Genomic DNA, 17,452 nt, shown 5'->3' with positions numbered 1-17,452 from the left:
TATAGAATATTGTTATGTATGTTGCAAAAATTAGAGACATCAGACATGCCCACTACAGTCCAGTGAAGCCCGTGATTAACCTCTTGTATTTTTTTAATTTTTTCATGTTTACATCCAGTGGAGCGCCGTGCCGAATCTGTATGTTTATATTTTACATAAATGGCCGCCTGTTCCGCCCGTCCGTTTTCTATTTCGGCCGGTCACCATGACGACGTGATGTCACGTCCTGTTTATGGTGTGCCATTTCCGCCTTGTGTGCGTTCCAAGTATTGGAACGCATGAGTCATGTTTATTAAGCTATTCCTTGCTTGTATAGTGGTAGTCGCGGGTTCCCATGATGACGTGATGTCACGTCCGTCTTTAGTCTGGTCACTTCCGCCTTCCACGTGCGTTCCAGGTGCTGGAACGCACGGATACTTCCTGTTTGGCGTTTTATGTAATTTGGTTTGTTTTGCGCTGCTTGTGACTTATTGTCTTCACTTTTTATGGTTAGTACAGCTACCATCCTGTGCCTATTGCATTGCTATGTGTGTCTAGCTATTTGAGCAAGCAGTATTCGTAGTTTGGTGTGTTTGTTACAACACAGGAAGTGGATGTGGGCATGTCTGATGCTCTCTAATAGATGGGGGTATAAATATCACACTAAGTGAGCTGGCTGGACATGCTGCTTTTGGTGTCCTGCTGTCTACAGTATTCTGCTGATATCTTGACAAAGATCACTGGGATGTGATCAAAACGTTGACTGACTTCATGATGTGGTAATAAATAACCTTTGACCTTTTAAAAAATTGGTGAGTGCCCTCTTTCATAAATGACTGTTTATTGGAACCCACCATTCCTTGGAGTTGAGCACCATCTGGATGGCTTCTGAATTACGGATTTGTGCGGATGCTCATGGGACTATAATTGGCAAACCTTTGCAATATTTGGTTCTGCCGTCATCCAGCACCTCTGGATTTTTTTGTTCTTTAATATTTCTAGCCCTCTGACTTTGACAGCCTTCCTTAGGCTGATGTTCCAGCTTGTTCATTTGAACATGATGTTTTTAATTGTCCAATATGTGTTTTTTATGTGAGACGTTTTTTATGTGAGATGTTTTTTATGTGAGACGTTTCTGTTGTGACTCTGCTGCTAGGTGTTTGTGCATGACCATGTATGCAGGACTCACTCCGGGTTCTGGTTATCTATGTATTGATTGAATTGTACACTTATTTTTTGGTTTACACATAAGCATCTGCTAGATTGTTGTATGCTATAGGTGTTATAAATCTTGCGTTGTGCTATGTCTCTTGAAACAGGGAATGTTTTGGACGAGATAACTCTTAATTTAGCACAGAGTAGTCTCATCTCTCTCACTGATGATGATGCTGACAAAGTACTATTTGATCACCGTGAATTTCAAAAATTGTCTGACGATACACCAATTGATTTATATCATAAGGTTCTTAGACTGAGGAAAAGAGAAATAGATCTTACTCTTCATGGGCAATTTTTGGCCGATTACTATCGGAATAAGAGGATACCACGTGGTTTCAGGGTTAATAATACCCCCACCATCGGGCGCCATAATTTGGCATTTTGTACCCGATGGTGTGGTGTATTAAACAAATGCTCGTTAGATCTGATATTACTCGTAATAGAGGAGGTTGGAGTTGAATTGACTAAAGTCAGACAAGAGCTTACTGAGTTTAACTCGTTACACTTGAATACCCTTACACGTGAAAAATCTGATAATTGGATAGACAAATTAAAGGATCAAGTATTGTCCTATCAACGTGATCTTATAGCATTTAAACGTAAAAAACTTGAAATTGTAAATTCTGACTATTCTAACCACCAAGTGTATAGGTGGTTGAAGGTAGATCCTAGAAATTCCACACGTAGATTTCAGAATTCCCGTTCGAGACCCTACAGGCAATATGACAGTTCATCACAATCTAATTCCGATAGTGACTTCACTGACTCTCGACCACCTAGAGATAATTTTTTAGGACGGGCTACTCGCAAAACCTCAGATCCCCCAGAAAACCGCTCCCCAAACACCCGACAAGGAGGGGCGGGAGGAAACACAAGAAAGGGCAGAGGTGCAAAGACCTAACTACTGTGTTTAATTTATCCTCCAGTGTATTGTCCGATACCGAGATGTAGGTTCTTTACCTGGGTCTTTCGTTTGTGCCTACAGTGAGACATGTTGCTTTCCAGTGGTCAGTTGACCACTTCAAGTTCGGTAGAAAGTTAAGACTCAGGGAATACTTTAATACTCAAAGCACCGATCCATCACATGATAGGGTCTTTTCCAGACCAAGTACCTTTGACCCCATATCACAAAATCCAAGTATTAAATCTTTTCTGAGATTGACTGAACAAGAGATGCGGACACACAGGGTGGAACACCAATATGACAATTTGAGTAAATCCCAAAGGACAGCATTACAGTCCCTCATGAAAAATGACCAAATTGTCATCCGCCCAGCAGATAAAGGCAGGGCCATAGTCGTGCAGGACTGGGCCATGTATGATGCCGTGATACGCCGACAACTATCTGACCCTCTAACCTACTGTAAGGTTGGTTCTAACCCTATGCCTACAATTAAGAAGTTGGTTGATACCACGATCCCTATGGGTTTACAAAATGGGTGGATTGACGAGAAAATTGCGACTTATCTGTCTGTTGACCACCCTGTGTGTCCTATTCTCTATACGCTCCCTAAATTCCACAAGTCATTGGACACCCCTCCGGGACGTCCAACTATCTCTGCTAGAGATTCTATTCTACAACCGATTGCTAAATTTGTGGATAGTTTTTTGCAACCATCAGTAAGTTGTGTGTCGAGTTACATCAGGGATACCGGTGATTTTCTAGAAAAAATGTCCCAGTTTTCCTATATCTCTGATGATATTTGGTTGGCTTCACCAGATGGGAATTCTTTATAGACAGTGATTCCGCATTCTGCTGGCCTGGATGCATTACAGACGGCGCTTGGGGGAGATGCACATGTCGGTCCTCCTGTCGAATTTCTATTGGCACTGGCAGAGCTGGTTCTTAGTAAGAAACACTTCTGCTATGGGAATGAGTTCTACATCCAGAACACGGGGACCGCCATGGGCTCTAACCTGGCGCCGTCTTATGCTAACCTATTCATGTACCAATACGAAAACACCTATATTCTTCCTAACTTTGGTGACAAGCTCGCCTATTTTGGGCGTTATATAGATGATATTTTCATTTTGTGGAAGGGTACCGAGAGTGAGTTCTGCAACATGGTCCAATTCCTTAATTCTATTGATAGTCCCATCCGTTTTACACATTAGATTGATTATGAATCTATGAATTTTCTAGATGTCACAATTTTCCGTGAACAGAACCGTTTGGGTTCCACGTTGTATTGTAAACAGACTGATCGCAATACATTGCTGTTTGCCACCAGCCATCTCCCTGAGAATCTCAAAGAAAGTATGCTGATTTCTCAATTTTTACGTGTATTACGCAACAACTCTTCTTCAGTATCTGCTGAGCAACAACTACACGATATGTCTGACAGATTTCTGGCACGAGGGTACTCACCTAAGGTCATCTCTAGATGCCTCAAGAAAGCAAAGGGCAGATTCAGAGATTTGACACAAAAGCCGGTCTCTTCCTTCGATTCTAGCCGACTGATCTTTACATCCACGTTTGACAGCAATGCACGGGTTGCTGAGAAAGCTATTAGAAAACATTGGTCCATAGTTGCAACTGATGTTAAATTGGAAGGGATAACCAAAAATCTCCTATGCACTCATACCGGAGAGGACCAAATCTTCGCCAGTTTCTGATGCGACCTGCCTTATTACCAAGGAAGACCAGCTCAATGTGGTTGAAAACAAAAAAAACAGGTTGTTTCCAATGTCCTGATTGAACGACCTGTCGATCAATGACTAGCGGATCCTCATTTGCACACCCACATAGTGGGAAGCGGATACCAATAAAGCACAAGTTATCATGCTTGTCTGAGTTTGCCATATATATCATCATCTGCCCATGCTGGTTCTATTATGCTGGCCTTACGACTCGCTATTTCCGTGAACGGATGGCTAACCACTGTTACTCCATCCGTCAGGCACTAGAGACGAATAAAACAGATAAGCCAGTGGCGAGGCACTGGCTACAACAAAAATACTCTATATCGAGTCTCAAGTGCATGTTGATTGATCAGATTCCGCCGTCAATTCGCGGTGGTGATAGAGAACTCAAGCTAAAACAACGTGAATCCAGATGGATTTTTGAACTTGGGACTATTACCCCGCATGGTCTCAACGAAGCTAACCCATATGGCATTTTCTTATCTTGACACTGATGTGTCCCCTATGTGGCTCAAAATGTGGCAAAATAATTCCTATAAGTCTTTGTATAAGCCTTTAGAGTTATTTTTTGTGCACCTGCAGCAGAGTCTTCTATTTATTTTGTTTTATTTTTTGTTTTTGTGTACCTGATATCTACATCTTGGGTGCCCTTCGGCAGCCTGGCATGATTGTCACCATATTTATGGTGACGGTTTATGCCGACTGTCAATGGTGCGCTTCAGATGACTTTTGATAGGTTTTTAATGTTAATAGTAAAAGTTATGTTTTTACATGGTCTCATGTTATAGAATATTGTTATGTATGTTACCAAAATTAGAGACATCAGACATGCCCACTACAGTCCAGTGAAGCCCATGATTAACCTCTTGTATTTTTTCATGTTTACATCCAGTGGAGCGCCGTGCCGAATCTATATGTTTATATTTTACATAAACGGGCGCCTGTTCCGCCCTTCCGTTTTCTATTTCGGCTGGTCACCATGACGACGTGATGTCACGTCCTGTTTATGGTGTGCCATTTCCGCCTTGTGTGCGTTCCAAGTATTGGAACGCATGAGTCATGTTTATTAAGCTATTCCTTGCTTGTATAGTGGTAGTCGCGGGTTCCCATGACGACGTGATGTCACGTCCGTCTTTAGTCTGGTCACTTCCGCCTTCCGCGTGCGTTCCAGGTGCTGGAACGCACAGATACTTCCTGTTTAGCATTTTATGTAATTTGGTTTGTTTTGCGCTGCTTGTGACTTATTGTCTTCACTTTTTATGGTTAGTACAGCTACCATCCTGTGCCTATTGCATTGCTATGTGTGTCTAGCTATTTGAGCAAGCAGTATTCGTAGTTTGGTGTGTTTGTTACAACACAGGAAGTGGATGTGGGCGTGTCTGATGCTCTCTAATAGATGGGGTTATAAATATCACACTAAGTGAGCTGGCTGGACATGCTGCTTTTGGTGTCCTGCTGTCTACAGTATTCTGCTGATGTCTTGACAAAGATCACTGGGATGTGATCGAAACGTTGACTGACTTCATGATGTGGTAATAAATAACCTTTGACCTTTTAAAAAATTGGTGAGTGCCCTCTTTCATAAATGACTGTTTATTGCAACCCACCATTCCTTGGAGTTGAGCACCATCTGGTTGGCTTCTGAATTACGGATTTGTGCGGATGCTCATGGGACTATATATATATATATATATATATATATTAGAGATGAGCGGGTTCGTTTCCTCGAAATCCGAACCCCCCCGAACTTCACCCATTTTACACGGGTGCGAGGCAGACTCGGATCCTCCTGCCTTGCTCGGTTAACCCGAGCGCACCCGAACGTCATCATCCCGCTGTTGGATTCTCGCGAGATTTGTATTCTATATAAGGAGCCGCGCGTCGCCGCCATTTTCACTCGTGCATTGGAGATGATAGGGAGAGGACGTGTGCAGCGTTCTCTCAGTTGTGCTCAGTGTGCTGCAAATATCTGTGCTCAGTGTGCTTGCAAATATCTGTGCTCAGTGTGCTGAAAATATCTACGTTCTCTGCCTGAAAAATGCTCCATATCTGTGCTCAGTGTGTTGCAAATATCTGTACCCAGTGTGCTTTATTGTGGGGACTGGGGACCACCAGTATTATATAGCAGTGGCGTGCAGTGAGGTCAATGTCTGGTGAGGCACTGCAGCCATAATCTCTGTGGAGTCCAGACGATGTCATCTTCTGCCGACGTGCCAATGCCCACTACTGCCGCCACTAATGGGTGCCAACCCTGCCAATGGCCTACAAAATCACCGCCATCAACTGCCTGACACCCAGCCGCTAACCTGCATCTCAGTCTGATGCCGCCAGTGCCTGCAGCCTTCCTGCTCATCAAACTTGTGATGAGCAGGCGGCTAATACATTGTCTCCCATAAATTTATAAAAATTGACAAAGAGGTGGAATATGGGAAGATGGGAGAGAGGAGAAATATGGAGACAGGAGGAATAGGGATAGACGAGAGAGTAGGAATAGGGGAAGATGGCAGAGAGAGAGAGAGAGGAATGGGTGAGAAGGAAGAGAGATGGAATAGGGGGCAGAAGGAAGATAGATAAGGAATAGAGGGAGATGGGAGAGGAGGAATAGAGGAGATGGCAAAGAGAGAAGAGAAATAGGGGTATACGGGAAAGAGGAGTAGCGAGGAAACAGGAGAGAGAAATAGAGGGAGATGGCAGAGGGAGAGAGAGAGAGAGAGAGAGGAGGAATAAGGAGAGACTAGAGAGAGGGAGGAGGAGCAGGCTTGCAGACTGGGAGTAGTAGTGGTGGAGAGCAGGTGGCAGGATAGGAGTAATAGTAGTGCAGAATAGGGGGACAGGCTGGGAGTAATAGAAGGGGGGGCAGGATGGGAGTAGTGGTGGTAAGAAGTGGGCAGTATGGGATTTCACCTCCTCTTATACAGCTCCCGGGTCCCAGCCACCGGTGCTCCTTCCATGCAAGCTCACACAGGACGGATAGACAGCCTCTGCAGAAGTTATGGGTTTCGCTCCTTCGCGTAATCCAGGGGAGCATGGGCGAGGCCTGTGATCGGGTTGGGGTGGGGCAGGGCCGAACCTCCACACCAGGTGTAAAAAAGGTTCTTTGTTTTCTGGCTGCCCGCAGCAGTGCCCTCCTCATCACTGGAGCTGTCTGTCCCAGTTCTCTTCATGACTAGGGGCAAATGCAGGATTTTCAGGGGGGTTCCAGATATGAGGAAGAGGGAGAGAAATAGAAATAGAAGAGAGTATGCACATATATGGAAACCTCCAACCGTGTGTGTGTGTGTGTGTGTGTGTGTGTGTGTGTGTGTGTGTGTGTGTGTGTGTGTGTGTGTGAGATATATAAACACAGAGCCAAGGAGACATGGGGAGGGAGAGACAGACAGACATGGGGAGAGAGGGGGGCATGGGGGGAAAAGAGGGAGTGAGACACAGACATGTTGAGAGAGAGACACATACATACTGAGAGACAGTTTTGGAAAGAGAGTAGCTAGGGTGGGAGAAAGCAACAGGGACAAAGAGACACAAACATGGAAAGAGAAATGGACATGGGGAGAGAGAGACAGACATGAGGAGGGACAGAGACACACATGGAGAGAAACAGACACAGGGAAAGAGAGACAGATATGGGGAGACAGACACAGTGAGGGATAAGACATGGAGAAAAATACAGACATGGGGAGGGAGAGATACAGGGAGAGAGAGTGAGACACACAGACATGGGGAGGGAGCAGATATGGAGAGAGAGAGACAGAAAGAGACACAGGGAGAAAGATACAGAGAGGTGGAGACAGACACAGGGAGAGAGAGAGACAAGACATACGGAGAGAGAGACGGACAGAGAGAGAGAGAGAGAGAGAGAGAGAGAAAAAGAGAGGAGTGACATTGGGAGAGAGGAGATACGGAGAGACAGACACAGTGACCAAGAGAGACAGACATGGGGAGGGTAGAGATACAGGAAGAGAGAGAGAAAGACACACACAGACATTGGGAGGTAGAAGGAGACATGGAGAGAGATACAGACACAAGGAGAGAGACAGACAGACAGACATGGGGAGAAAGAAACCGAGACAGGGAGAGACAGACACTGGGAGGGAGAGAGAGACTGAGGAAAATGGTATGTTAACCCAGTGGTTCTCAAACTCGTCCTCAGGACCCCACACGGTTCACATTTTCCATGTCACCCGGCAGCTGCACTGTGTGTGACCAACTGTCACATTATAAAAATCTACAGGTGACCTGGAAAACATGAACCGTGTGGGGTCCTGAGGACAGAGTATGAGAACCTGTGCCCCTATTCCAGGTGCTACAAGGGCAGCGTTTCCGCAGCAGCTGTTAATACGTAGAGGTTAGTTACGCCTGAAACAAAATACATGATGAAACAGCGCTCAACAGAATAATATAAAAGAGATGGCATGGTTAATATGTTAAAACACTTTCATATGGCAAATATCTCATGTATATCACAGAAATAGTAAAGTCACAACCAGCTTGCAATTATCATTAAAATCACATATGTTTAAAAAGTACATGAAGTAATATGTAACAGTTTATGCCCCCCCTGTTCCAATAATACAGAACACATGTCAGTATACCTGTTCCTAGTATAGTCCCTGGGGGGTGATAGGCATTCTATTGATGAGCACAAAATCAGCAGCATTGAATAGTTACAACAGCTGATGGTAGGGTCACAAAGAAACAAAATCGCTTTCTAGCGGCCAGGATCCCGACGTCGGTATGCTGACCACCAGGATCCCGGCCGCCAGTCAACCATACCCAATGCATCTGAATGACTACTTCTACCTGGTGTAGGATTGTGACCCTACCATCAGCTGAGGTAACTATTTAATGCTGCTGATTTTGTGCTCATCAATAGACTGCCTATCACCCCCCAGGAACTATACTAGGAACAGGTATACTGACATGTATTCTGTATTACTGGAACACGGGCATAAACTGTTAGATATTACTTCATGCACTTTTTAAACATACCGTATATACTCGAGTATAAGTCGACCCGAATATAAGCCGAGGCACCTAATTTTACCACAAAAACCTGGGAAAACTTATTGACTCGAGTATAAGCCTAGGGTGGGAAATGCAGCTCTACCCGTACACAGACCTCATAGTGCCAGATATGCCCCACGGTGCCAGATGTGCCAGATATGCCCCACAGTGCCAGATATGCCCCACAGTGCCAGATATGCCCCACAGTGCCAGATGTGCCAGATATGCCCCACAGTGCCAGATATGCCCCACAGTGCCAGATGTGCCAGATATGCCCCACAGTGCCAGCTATGCCCCACAGTGCCAGATGTGCCAGATATACTCCACAGTGCCAGCTATGCCCCACAGTGCCAAATATGCCCCACAGTGCCAGCTATGCCCCACAGTGCCAGATGTGCCAGCTATGCCCCACAGTGCCAGATGTGCCAGATATGCCCCACAGTGCCAGATGTTCCAGATATGCCCCACAGTGCCAGACATGCCCCACAGTGCCAGATATGCCCCACAGTGCCAGATATGCCCCACAGTGCCAGATATGCCCCACAGTGCCAGGTGTGCCAGATATGCCCCACAGTGCCAGATATGCCCCACAGTGCCAGGTGTGCCAGATATGCCCCACAGTGCCAGATATGCCCCACAGTGCTAGATACTTACCCTCCGTCGCTCCCGCGCTGTATTCTGAAGGAGGGACATGGAGAGCGCAGCGCGCGGCTCTCCTGTGTCCCTCCTGCGTCTCCGGCGTGTATGTGTTAAAGGAAGTGCCGGTTCGTGCACTTCCTTTAACACACACACGCCACTGCCGCCGGACACGCAGGAGGGACACAGGAGAGCCGCGAGCTGTGCCCTCCGTGTCCCTCCTAAATCCTGACTCGAGTATAAGCCGAAGTGGCTTTTTCAGCACAAAAAAAAGTGCTGAAAAAGTCGGCTTATACTCGAGTATATACGGTATGTGATTTTAATGCTAATTGCAAGCTGTTTGTCATTTTACTATTTCTGTAATATACATGGGATATTTGCCATATTAAAGTGTTTTAATATATTAACCATGCCAACTTTTATATTATTATATCATTATATGTTATTCTATGGAGGGCTCTTTCATCATGTATTTTTTGGTAGGGGAGAGAGATAGAGACAGAGACTGACATATGGAGAGAGAGAGGCATGGAGAGACAGACACAGGGAGAGACAGACATGCAAAGAGAGAGAGAGACAGACAGACAGGAAGAGAGTGATATGGGGAGGGAGAGGTAGACTGGTATGGGAAGGGACTCACAGAGAGGGACAGAGAGAGAAAGAGAGAGAACGCTAGAAACATGGAGAGAGAGACAGAGACTGACATATGAAGGGAGAGGGGCATGGAGAGACAGACATGCAGAGAGAGAGACAGACAAACATGAAGAGAGTGATATGGGAGGGAGAGGGAGACTGGAATGGGAAGGGACTCACAGAGAGGGACACAGAGAGAGAGAGAGAGAGATAGCTAGACACATGGGGGTATATTTACTAAGCCCCCGATTTTGACCGAGATGGTGTTTTTTCATCAAGGTGTCATCTCGGGAATTTACTAAACTCAAATCACGGCAGTGATGAGGGCATTCATATTTTTATTACGGCTGTGTTGTAAAAATACGAATGAATACACCATCGGTCAAACGCGGCTGTTTAGGTATAGAACTCGGTCATTTACTATGCATTCGTATTTGAAATCTCTACCGAGAAAGAGCATTTGCGCTCGTAAAAAAATACAATTTGTAAAAAAACACGGGAAAAAAGTAGACCTGCTTTTGAGAAGCGTGTTTACATGTGTTCCGACTTAATCATTAATCACACCTGCATTTTTGGCCCTTTAAAAGGTGGGCCAGCACATTTGCCAAATCAATCACTCTGAAATGGCTGCTGCCGTGTGTAGCAGTGAATTTGGTTTTGCTGTGGGATTCCTGAGACTGCTCCATGAGGCTACAAGAAACCAGGGCCAGGAAAGTGAACATGGTCAGCAGGATGTACAGGTGCGCGGAGGCTGCGCAGGCCTCGCTTTTTTAGGGGGCGTTTGAACTTAAACGCATTGGCCAATGGCCAGGTCATACAGATGTTCAGGCTAAATAGGACCAACATTTTCCGTCTGTATGACCTAGTCAAACTGGACCTAGACCCTGAGACTGCACGCTCTCGCTCTGTCTCAGGCCTGCACAAACTCCTGGCTGTGTTGCACTTTATGGCTACTGGCAGCTTTCATGCTGTGACAGGCGATGTAATAGGAATCTCACAGCCCACCTTTTCAAAATATTTAAATCAGGTGAGGCAAACCATACATACTCCTCTATGGGCCATTTCTGTATTGTGTAATGTGAATTTATAACAGTATATTTGAACAAAGTGCTTAAGACACTCACCTTATATGTTTGACTGTACACTCAGGTTTTGGATGCATTTGAACCGCACATAGATGCCTCTATCTGCTTCCCTACCCAGGAGTCTCAGTGGAATGCAGTCAGGGTAGCTTTCTATGACCTTGCTGGCATTCCAAATGTGCTGGGTGCCATAGATTGCACACACGTTGAGCTGAGACCACCTAGGGGCAGGCAATATATTTATATAAATAGACATTTTCGCCAATCAACTAATGTCCAGGTGGTTTGTGATGCAAAACTCAAAATTATGAGTGTTGTTGCGGGTTACCCTGGCGGCTGCCATGACTCCTTCATCCTCAGTCAGTCATCCCTCTTTGATAAATTTGAGGCTGGAGAAATGCTGGCTGGCTGGCTGCTGGGTATGTACCAAGTATTTGTGTTTTATTTTGTGCTTACCTCAACCTGCATATTATGTTAGCACTGTGTTTGTGCATCAATGTTTTACAATGCTGCTAATCTCTGTTTTTCAGGTGATGGGGGTTATGGCTGCTACTCTTGGCTTCTGACTCCATTGTCCGCCCCTGATTCCCCTGTTGAACACAATTACAATCATGCACATAAGTCTACGTGGAATGTGATAGAACGATGTTTTGGTGTACTGAAATTAAAGGTTTCGGTGTCTGGATAAGTCTGCCGGGCTTTTGTTGTATAGTCCCTTAAAGGTGACTAGGATTGTGTTCTGCTGCTGTTTTCTTCATAACATGTGTTTGCAGCAACATCTGCCACATGATGATGTTGATGAAGAAAACAGTCAGCAAGCAGAGGAGTTAGAAACATTTGGTGACACTGTGAGTACAGATATAGGGAGACAGGTAAGGCAAGACCTGATTTTGGCACATTTTACTGGTAAGTAAATTTGCCTGTGTGCTTTGTATGAACAATTAAGGTACACCAATGTTTTTTCAGTAGTAATGTGGCTCTTGCTCCCTCTTGAGCTATTCAGCTGAGTGTTGTTTATTTGCTTGATATGTGTTTATGTCTATCTGTTGGGTATCAGTTACTTAGCTAATTGTATAGCGATTTTGGGAAGTAATTATGTCTTTATAATGTTCAAAGTTTTTTAAACACATTCAAAGGTAATGTTTGCCACAATACTACATAATAATTTAGTATGCACTAACAACCATTATTGTTTAGCCTATTGTTTGTGTTTGTTATGTGTCGCCTTTCTTCTAAAGCTGTGTTTCAAATGTTACCTCATTAGCACAACATAATGGACATTTAGTATTGTGTGCCAATTAGCCATGCATACATTGACTAACACCAACCTTACAAATTTTTTGACACATAATTATGGCTGTGATGTGGTAAACGTTCATGTTAGTAATGATGCTAGAATATTCCCAACACATGTGAGTGTTAACTCTAAGAAATTTGCTCTTACACTGACAGTTTTTTACACATAACATATTGCACATCAATCACTTTTCACATTTATTACTGTACAACATGTGTTTTCATTACAAATAACTGCTATTGTGTAGACCTAGTTTTGTCAACAATGTGTATCCAGCTGCAGGGTGGACTATTTCTTAGGCTGTTCTTTGGTGGCTGACGTGGGTTTGGTTTGGGCAGTGGAGCGGGTTCGGCTGGATCTTCGAACTGGTGATAAAATTGGGGTCTGTGTAGGTGTGTTGGTTCCTGAGCTGGAACCTTGTTGGTGTTGTGCCAACAAATTAATATTTTGGCTGAGGTTTGCCAGGGTTGCGGTAAGTTGTGTTGTGGCTGTTGTGTTGTTGTCTATGATGCGAGACATGGTTTCTGATATAATTTGATTACTTTGAATTAACTGAATGAGGGCCTGTTGATGTCGGTGTTGCTCATCCATTATGCGCTGAAAGGTAACAATAAGTTGGCTGTTATCTGCTCTCATCTGCTCCATACTGTTTGCGACTCTGCATAGCTGGACATTGAGCCTGCTTGTGTTTCTACACAGTCTCGGTAGATGATGGGGCAGACAGGCTAGGTATTGGGTGTGTGTGCGTAGGCAATCAATATTCTGTGCCTGTTGTTGGTTCCATGTTGACCAAAAGGATGGCTCAGGTTGGTGGGGTGGGGTTGTTTGGCTCAATTGTGGGTGTGGTGACATTTGAGGTGGCGGGGTACTTTCCTGAGGCGTGCTTGGTTGGTGAACATATATTGCTTGCAGTTGGATGGTGTATGTTTCCTGTTCAGATTCCTGCTGGGCTTCCGGGGGCATGATGTCTGGTTCTGTATGGGGTTTAAGGGGACAACATTTGAGTGTTTTTTTAAATTATGTTGGTTTTGATATTTAGTTTAACTTTCTAGACTTGTTTGTCAAACATTTTTCTTTAGCAAATTAGGATGTTCACCTAGACTCGTATACACAATCAAAAAGTCAAATTGTGATGGTTTTTATGGTGTCAAAAATGACTTCAAAACAAAAGTGGACACATGTTTGACAAATAACACACTTACAAAACAAACAGACAGAGGTATAAAGTTTACACCATGAAAAAAATTGATTTGTCACCCGCCATATCGTACAACCATTAAAATATAAAACAGTAAATGACAATATGAATTCTATCACCATTGTGAAAGGGTGTGAAACTACCTGAAGCTCAATATTTTACTATTTTAAAAATGACAAAAAAAAACTACTGTAAGGCGCAAGAGAACACTTTATTTTTTATTTAAAAAAAATGGTTTTTGAATTTAAACAATTTGCAAGCCATGTGCTTGCTGCTGTGGATAAGCACTATGATTATTACCTTTTTTGGCTGATGTGTAATTTGTGTTTTGTGTTTACTCACCAGACAGCTGAAGGGAATGTGGACCCTGTGATTGAGTACTCTCCAAAATGTGTTCTGGTGGCTGAGGCAACACAGTAGAATTACGACGTGGGGGTGTGCTTAATGCTGGTGTTGGTGCGTCGTCAGGATGACGTCTCTTGCTAGGCCTGCTCGTGTGGCTGCCAGACCCCTGTGAAGGACGTCTTTGTGGACTGTGATGCGATGTTGAAGTTCCTATGGATTATTGCAAACATTAGACTTTTTTTTTTTGTGGTGGACACATTAACAGGTGTCGTTTTTGCGTTACCTGTATCGCCAGCATCCACAGCTCTTGACAGTGTTGCTTGTGTTCTGGAAGTGGAGGCTTGCTTTCGTACTGTAAAAATGATACATTGGTGTTTATGACCTATCATTACAGTGTGTACTTTGGTAAGCAGCAACATTTAGTGATGTGGACATATGTTTAACATTATGGTTACAGTTTCTAACAATAAATGTTGAAACAATGGTTTGGTTCATTTTTTGTAAACAGACTAATGTGGTTCCATTTCCAAAGACATAAACATAGCCAAGTAGTCTAATTTTCCAGGGCCAACAGCTGAATATACACACATGTATTAACATATATTTTACATTATTACATTTATGAGTATTTTTAAATTAAAAAAAAAAAAATTATAACATTTAAAAAAAACATACAATACTTAGCCATCTACACTAACATATTGGCCACAAAGACAAGTAAAAAACAACAGACATTAAACAAAATTCACAAAAAAAAAACCAATACTACCTAACACCTCACTATACAAACACAAAATATATTAAAAACACACAGAAAAAGATAATCAATTTAGAACATAAAAATATATTAACAATACAATATCATTTGAAAAATACTAATTAGACATAAACACATATGCAGATATAACAGATTAGTAAAAATACACTCACCATCAGGCCTAGGACGATCCGAATTCCGCACATTAGTCGCACCAACAACTTCATGCGGAATAAGGGTCCGCACAGGTTCCTCCCACTCCCGATAAGACGCTATAAAGGGATGGCCACCCCGTTTGCCTGGCTGACTTAGCCTCCTTTGCCATCTTGGCCTTGACACGGCGCTTGATGTTGTAGAATCTCTTCCGACACGTGTCCTCGGTCCTCTTCACCACACCCTCACTGTTTACTGCCGCTACTACCTTCCCCCACAGAACAGTTTTCCTGCGCGAAGGCACCTTGCCCGCATCACGCCCAAACAGCTGGCGATGATGGCGCATCAACTCATGCACCAAAGCCATATTTTCCGCAAAGCTAAATTTAACATTTCTGCCCGTCTTGGTAGTGGTGTGTGGCTGCGGAGCAACACCACCATCACTGTCACTATCACTCGAGGCCACAGCAGCAACCTCACCCTCCTCCACCTCACTCACCTCCTCCACCTCACTCACCTCCTCCACCTCACTCACCTCCTCCCTCTCACTCACCTCTGACTGGGACATAATAATGACAAACAACAAATAACACTAATAAAAAAACAACACAAATCACACTCCTCCACTACCACTGCACACCAACCACACACACACACACACACACACACACACACACACACAAACAATGACAATAGACGGAAAGTAAAATGCACAAACACTAAAAATGACACAAACTTTTAAGAGACCACACAACAATTACCACAAGACTACTTACACACACAATACAGCACTCAACAATCGCAAGAAACCACCAAAACCGACCAACAAATCACCAACTCCAAACACCAACTTCCTCTCACCTCTCCACTAGCTAAACCCACGAGGTGCGGCTGGTTGGGGGCGTTTTTATACTAATGAGCACAGACACTCTTCCATGACAAACACAACCAATCATGGACGAGTGACGAAAACGAAAGTAAGAAAATAACGCGGCCGGGAAGGGTCAAAAATACTGCCGTGGAATTTAAAGATACGAATTCGTAAAAAACACACAAAATACGGCCGGGAAAACAAGAGTCGGCCGCGAACACATATAAAAAAATACGAATGACATCGACACCGGAAAATACGAAAACATAAATTACGAACGCTTAGTAAATGAGCCGTAAAAAAACCCAAAAAGTTGCAAATTCACACTACCGATGTCAGTCGCGTTTCAACTTCAAACAAATTCTGAACATTACGAATCTTAGTAAATATACCCCATGGAGAGAGAAAAACAGGCATGGGGAGAGAGGATAGTGACTACTTAGCTGATCAGATGGCCAGCCAGCCCCCTCCAGCAGGTTGTGTTTATGTTGCCAGCATGCCAGTCACGAACCTGCTGCAGAGTCACTTCCTCACCCGACATCTGAACTCTCAAAGGCCCATGGGAACTGCCTGAGAGGAGCTGGTCGGGTGAGGAAGTTACTACAGCTCCCCCTACGTACAGACAGCCCAGCCTCCACATAAGGATAATGAGGCTGTGCTGCAGCTGCACATTACAGACAGAACCTGCCCTCCTGCCCTGAAGTCCTCCGTCTCCGGTAAACATTGTGGGGGGGGGGACAATCGGCAGCCACTGGTGTGATGGTGAGGGGGGGGGGGGGGGCATTGTTTGCGGCAGTCAGCCCTGGAAGGGGGGTGGCTTGGTGTCCTGACAGTTCAATCCACACCTGCTGCCACTGGCCAATCATACAGTAACAGGGGTGTGTTCTCATATCTGAGAGCACGCCCCTTGTCACAGCGGCACTTGTCCCCCGCAATCCCCCACAACGCCCCCCCCCCCCAAACATTGTGGGGGGGGGACAATCGGCAGCCACTGGTGTGATGGTGAGGGGGGGGGGGGGCATTGTTTGCGGCAGTCAGCCCTGGAAGGGGGGTGGCTTGGTGTCCTGACAGTTCAATCCACACCTGCTGCCACTGGCCAATCATACAGTGACAGGGGTGTGTTCTCATATCTGAGAGCACGCCCCTTGTCACAGCGGCACTTCTAGAGGTGCCGCTTGCAGGGCTTTTTGTAATGGGCTTTTACTGCCCGACGCCTGGCCCCGCCCCCCGCTTCAGGCCCTTTCACATAGCGGTGCCTCCGATTTACAAGAAAAACTGTTTTTAATACAGAAAAATATGATGACTTGGGTCGCTTAGCTTAGCCACACAGCTACCTCATTGCACCTCTTTTTTTTCTTTGCATCATGTGCTGTTTGGGGACTATTTTTTAAATCTGCCATCCTGTCTGACACTGCAGTGCCACTCCTAGATGGGCCAGTTGTTTGTGTCGGCCACTTGGGTCGCTTAGCTTAACCATCCAGCGACCTTGATGCACCTCTTTTTTTCTTTGCATCGTGTGCTGTTTGGGGACTATTTTTTAAATCTGCCATCCTGTCTGACTCTGCAGTGCCACTCCTAGATGGGCCAGTTGTTTGTGTCGGCCACTTGGGTCGCTTAGCTAAGTCACACAGCGACCTTG

General features: G+C 44.6%; 1 long non-coding RNA gene across 2 annotated transcripts in view; it reads right to left on the bottom strand.

Annotated features, from left to right (window-relative positions):
* Positions 1 to 17,452, bottom strand: part of LOC134910218 (uncharacterized) — a 179,280-nt gene that overhangs the window by 64,733 nt on the left and 97,095 nt on the right. Inside the window, exons 3-4 of one of the 2 annotated variants that reach the window (XR_010176148.1) lie at positions 14,316 to 14,384; positions 14,036 to 14,242 (exon numbers count right to left, since the gene is read on the bottom strand). The exons of the other annotated variant lie outside the window; for it this stretch is intronic. This is a non-coding gene — a long non-coding RNA (uncharacterized LOC134910218). Of the gene's footprint in view, positions 1 to 14,035; positions 14,243 to 14,315; positions 14,385 to 17,452 lie in introns of those variants that run through there. 2 annotated transcript variants of the gene reach the window in all.

The sequence above is a fragment of the Pseudophryne corroboree genome, chromosome 1 (assembly GCF_028390025.1).
Source record: "Pseudophryne corroboree isolate aPseCor3 chromosome 1, aPseCor3.hap2, whole genome shotgun sequence".
Taxonomy (NCBI): domain Eukaryota; kingdom Metazoa; phylum Chordata; class Amphibia; order Anura; family Myobatrachidae; genus Pseudophryne; species Pseudophryne corroboree.
The sequence above is the reverse complement of the archived record's forward strand: the minus strand, read 5'-3'. Positions and strand labels throughout refer to the sequence as shown.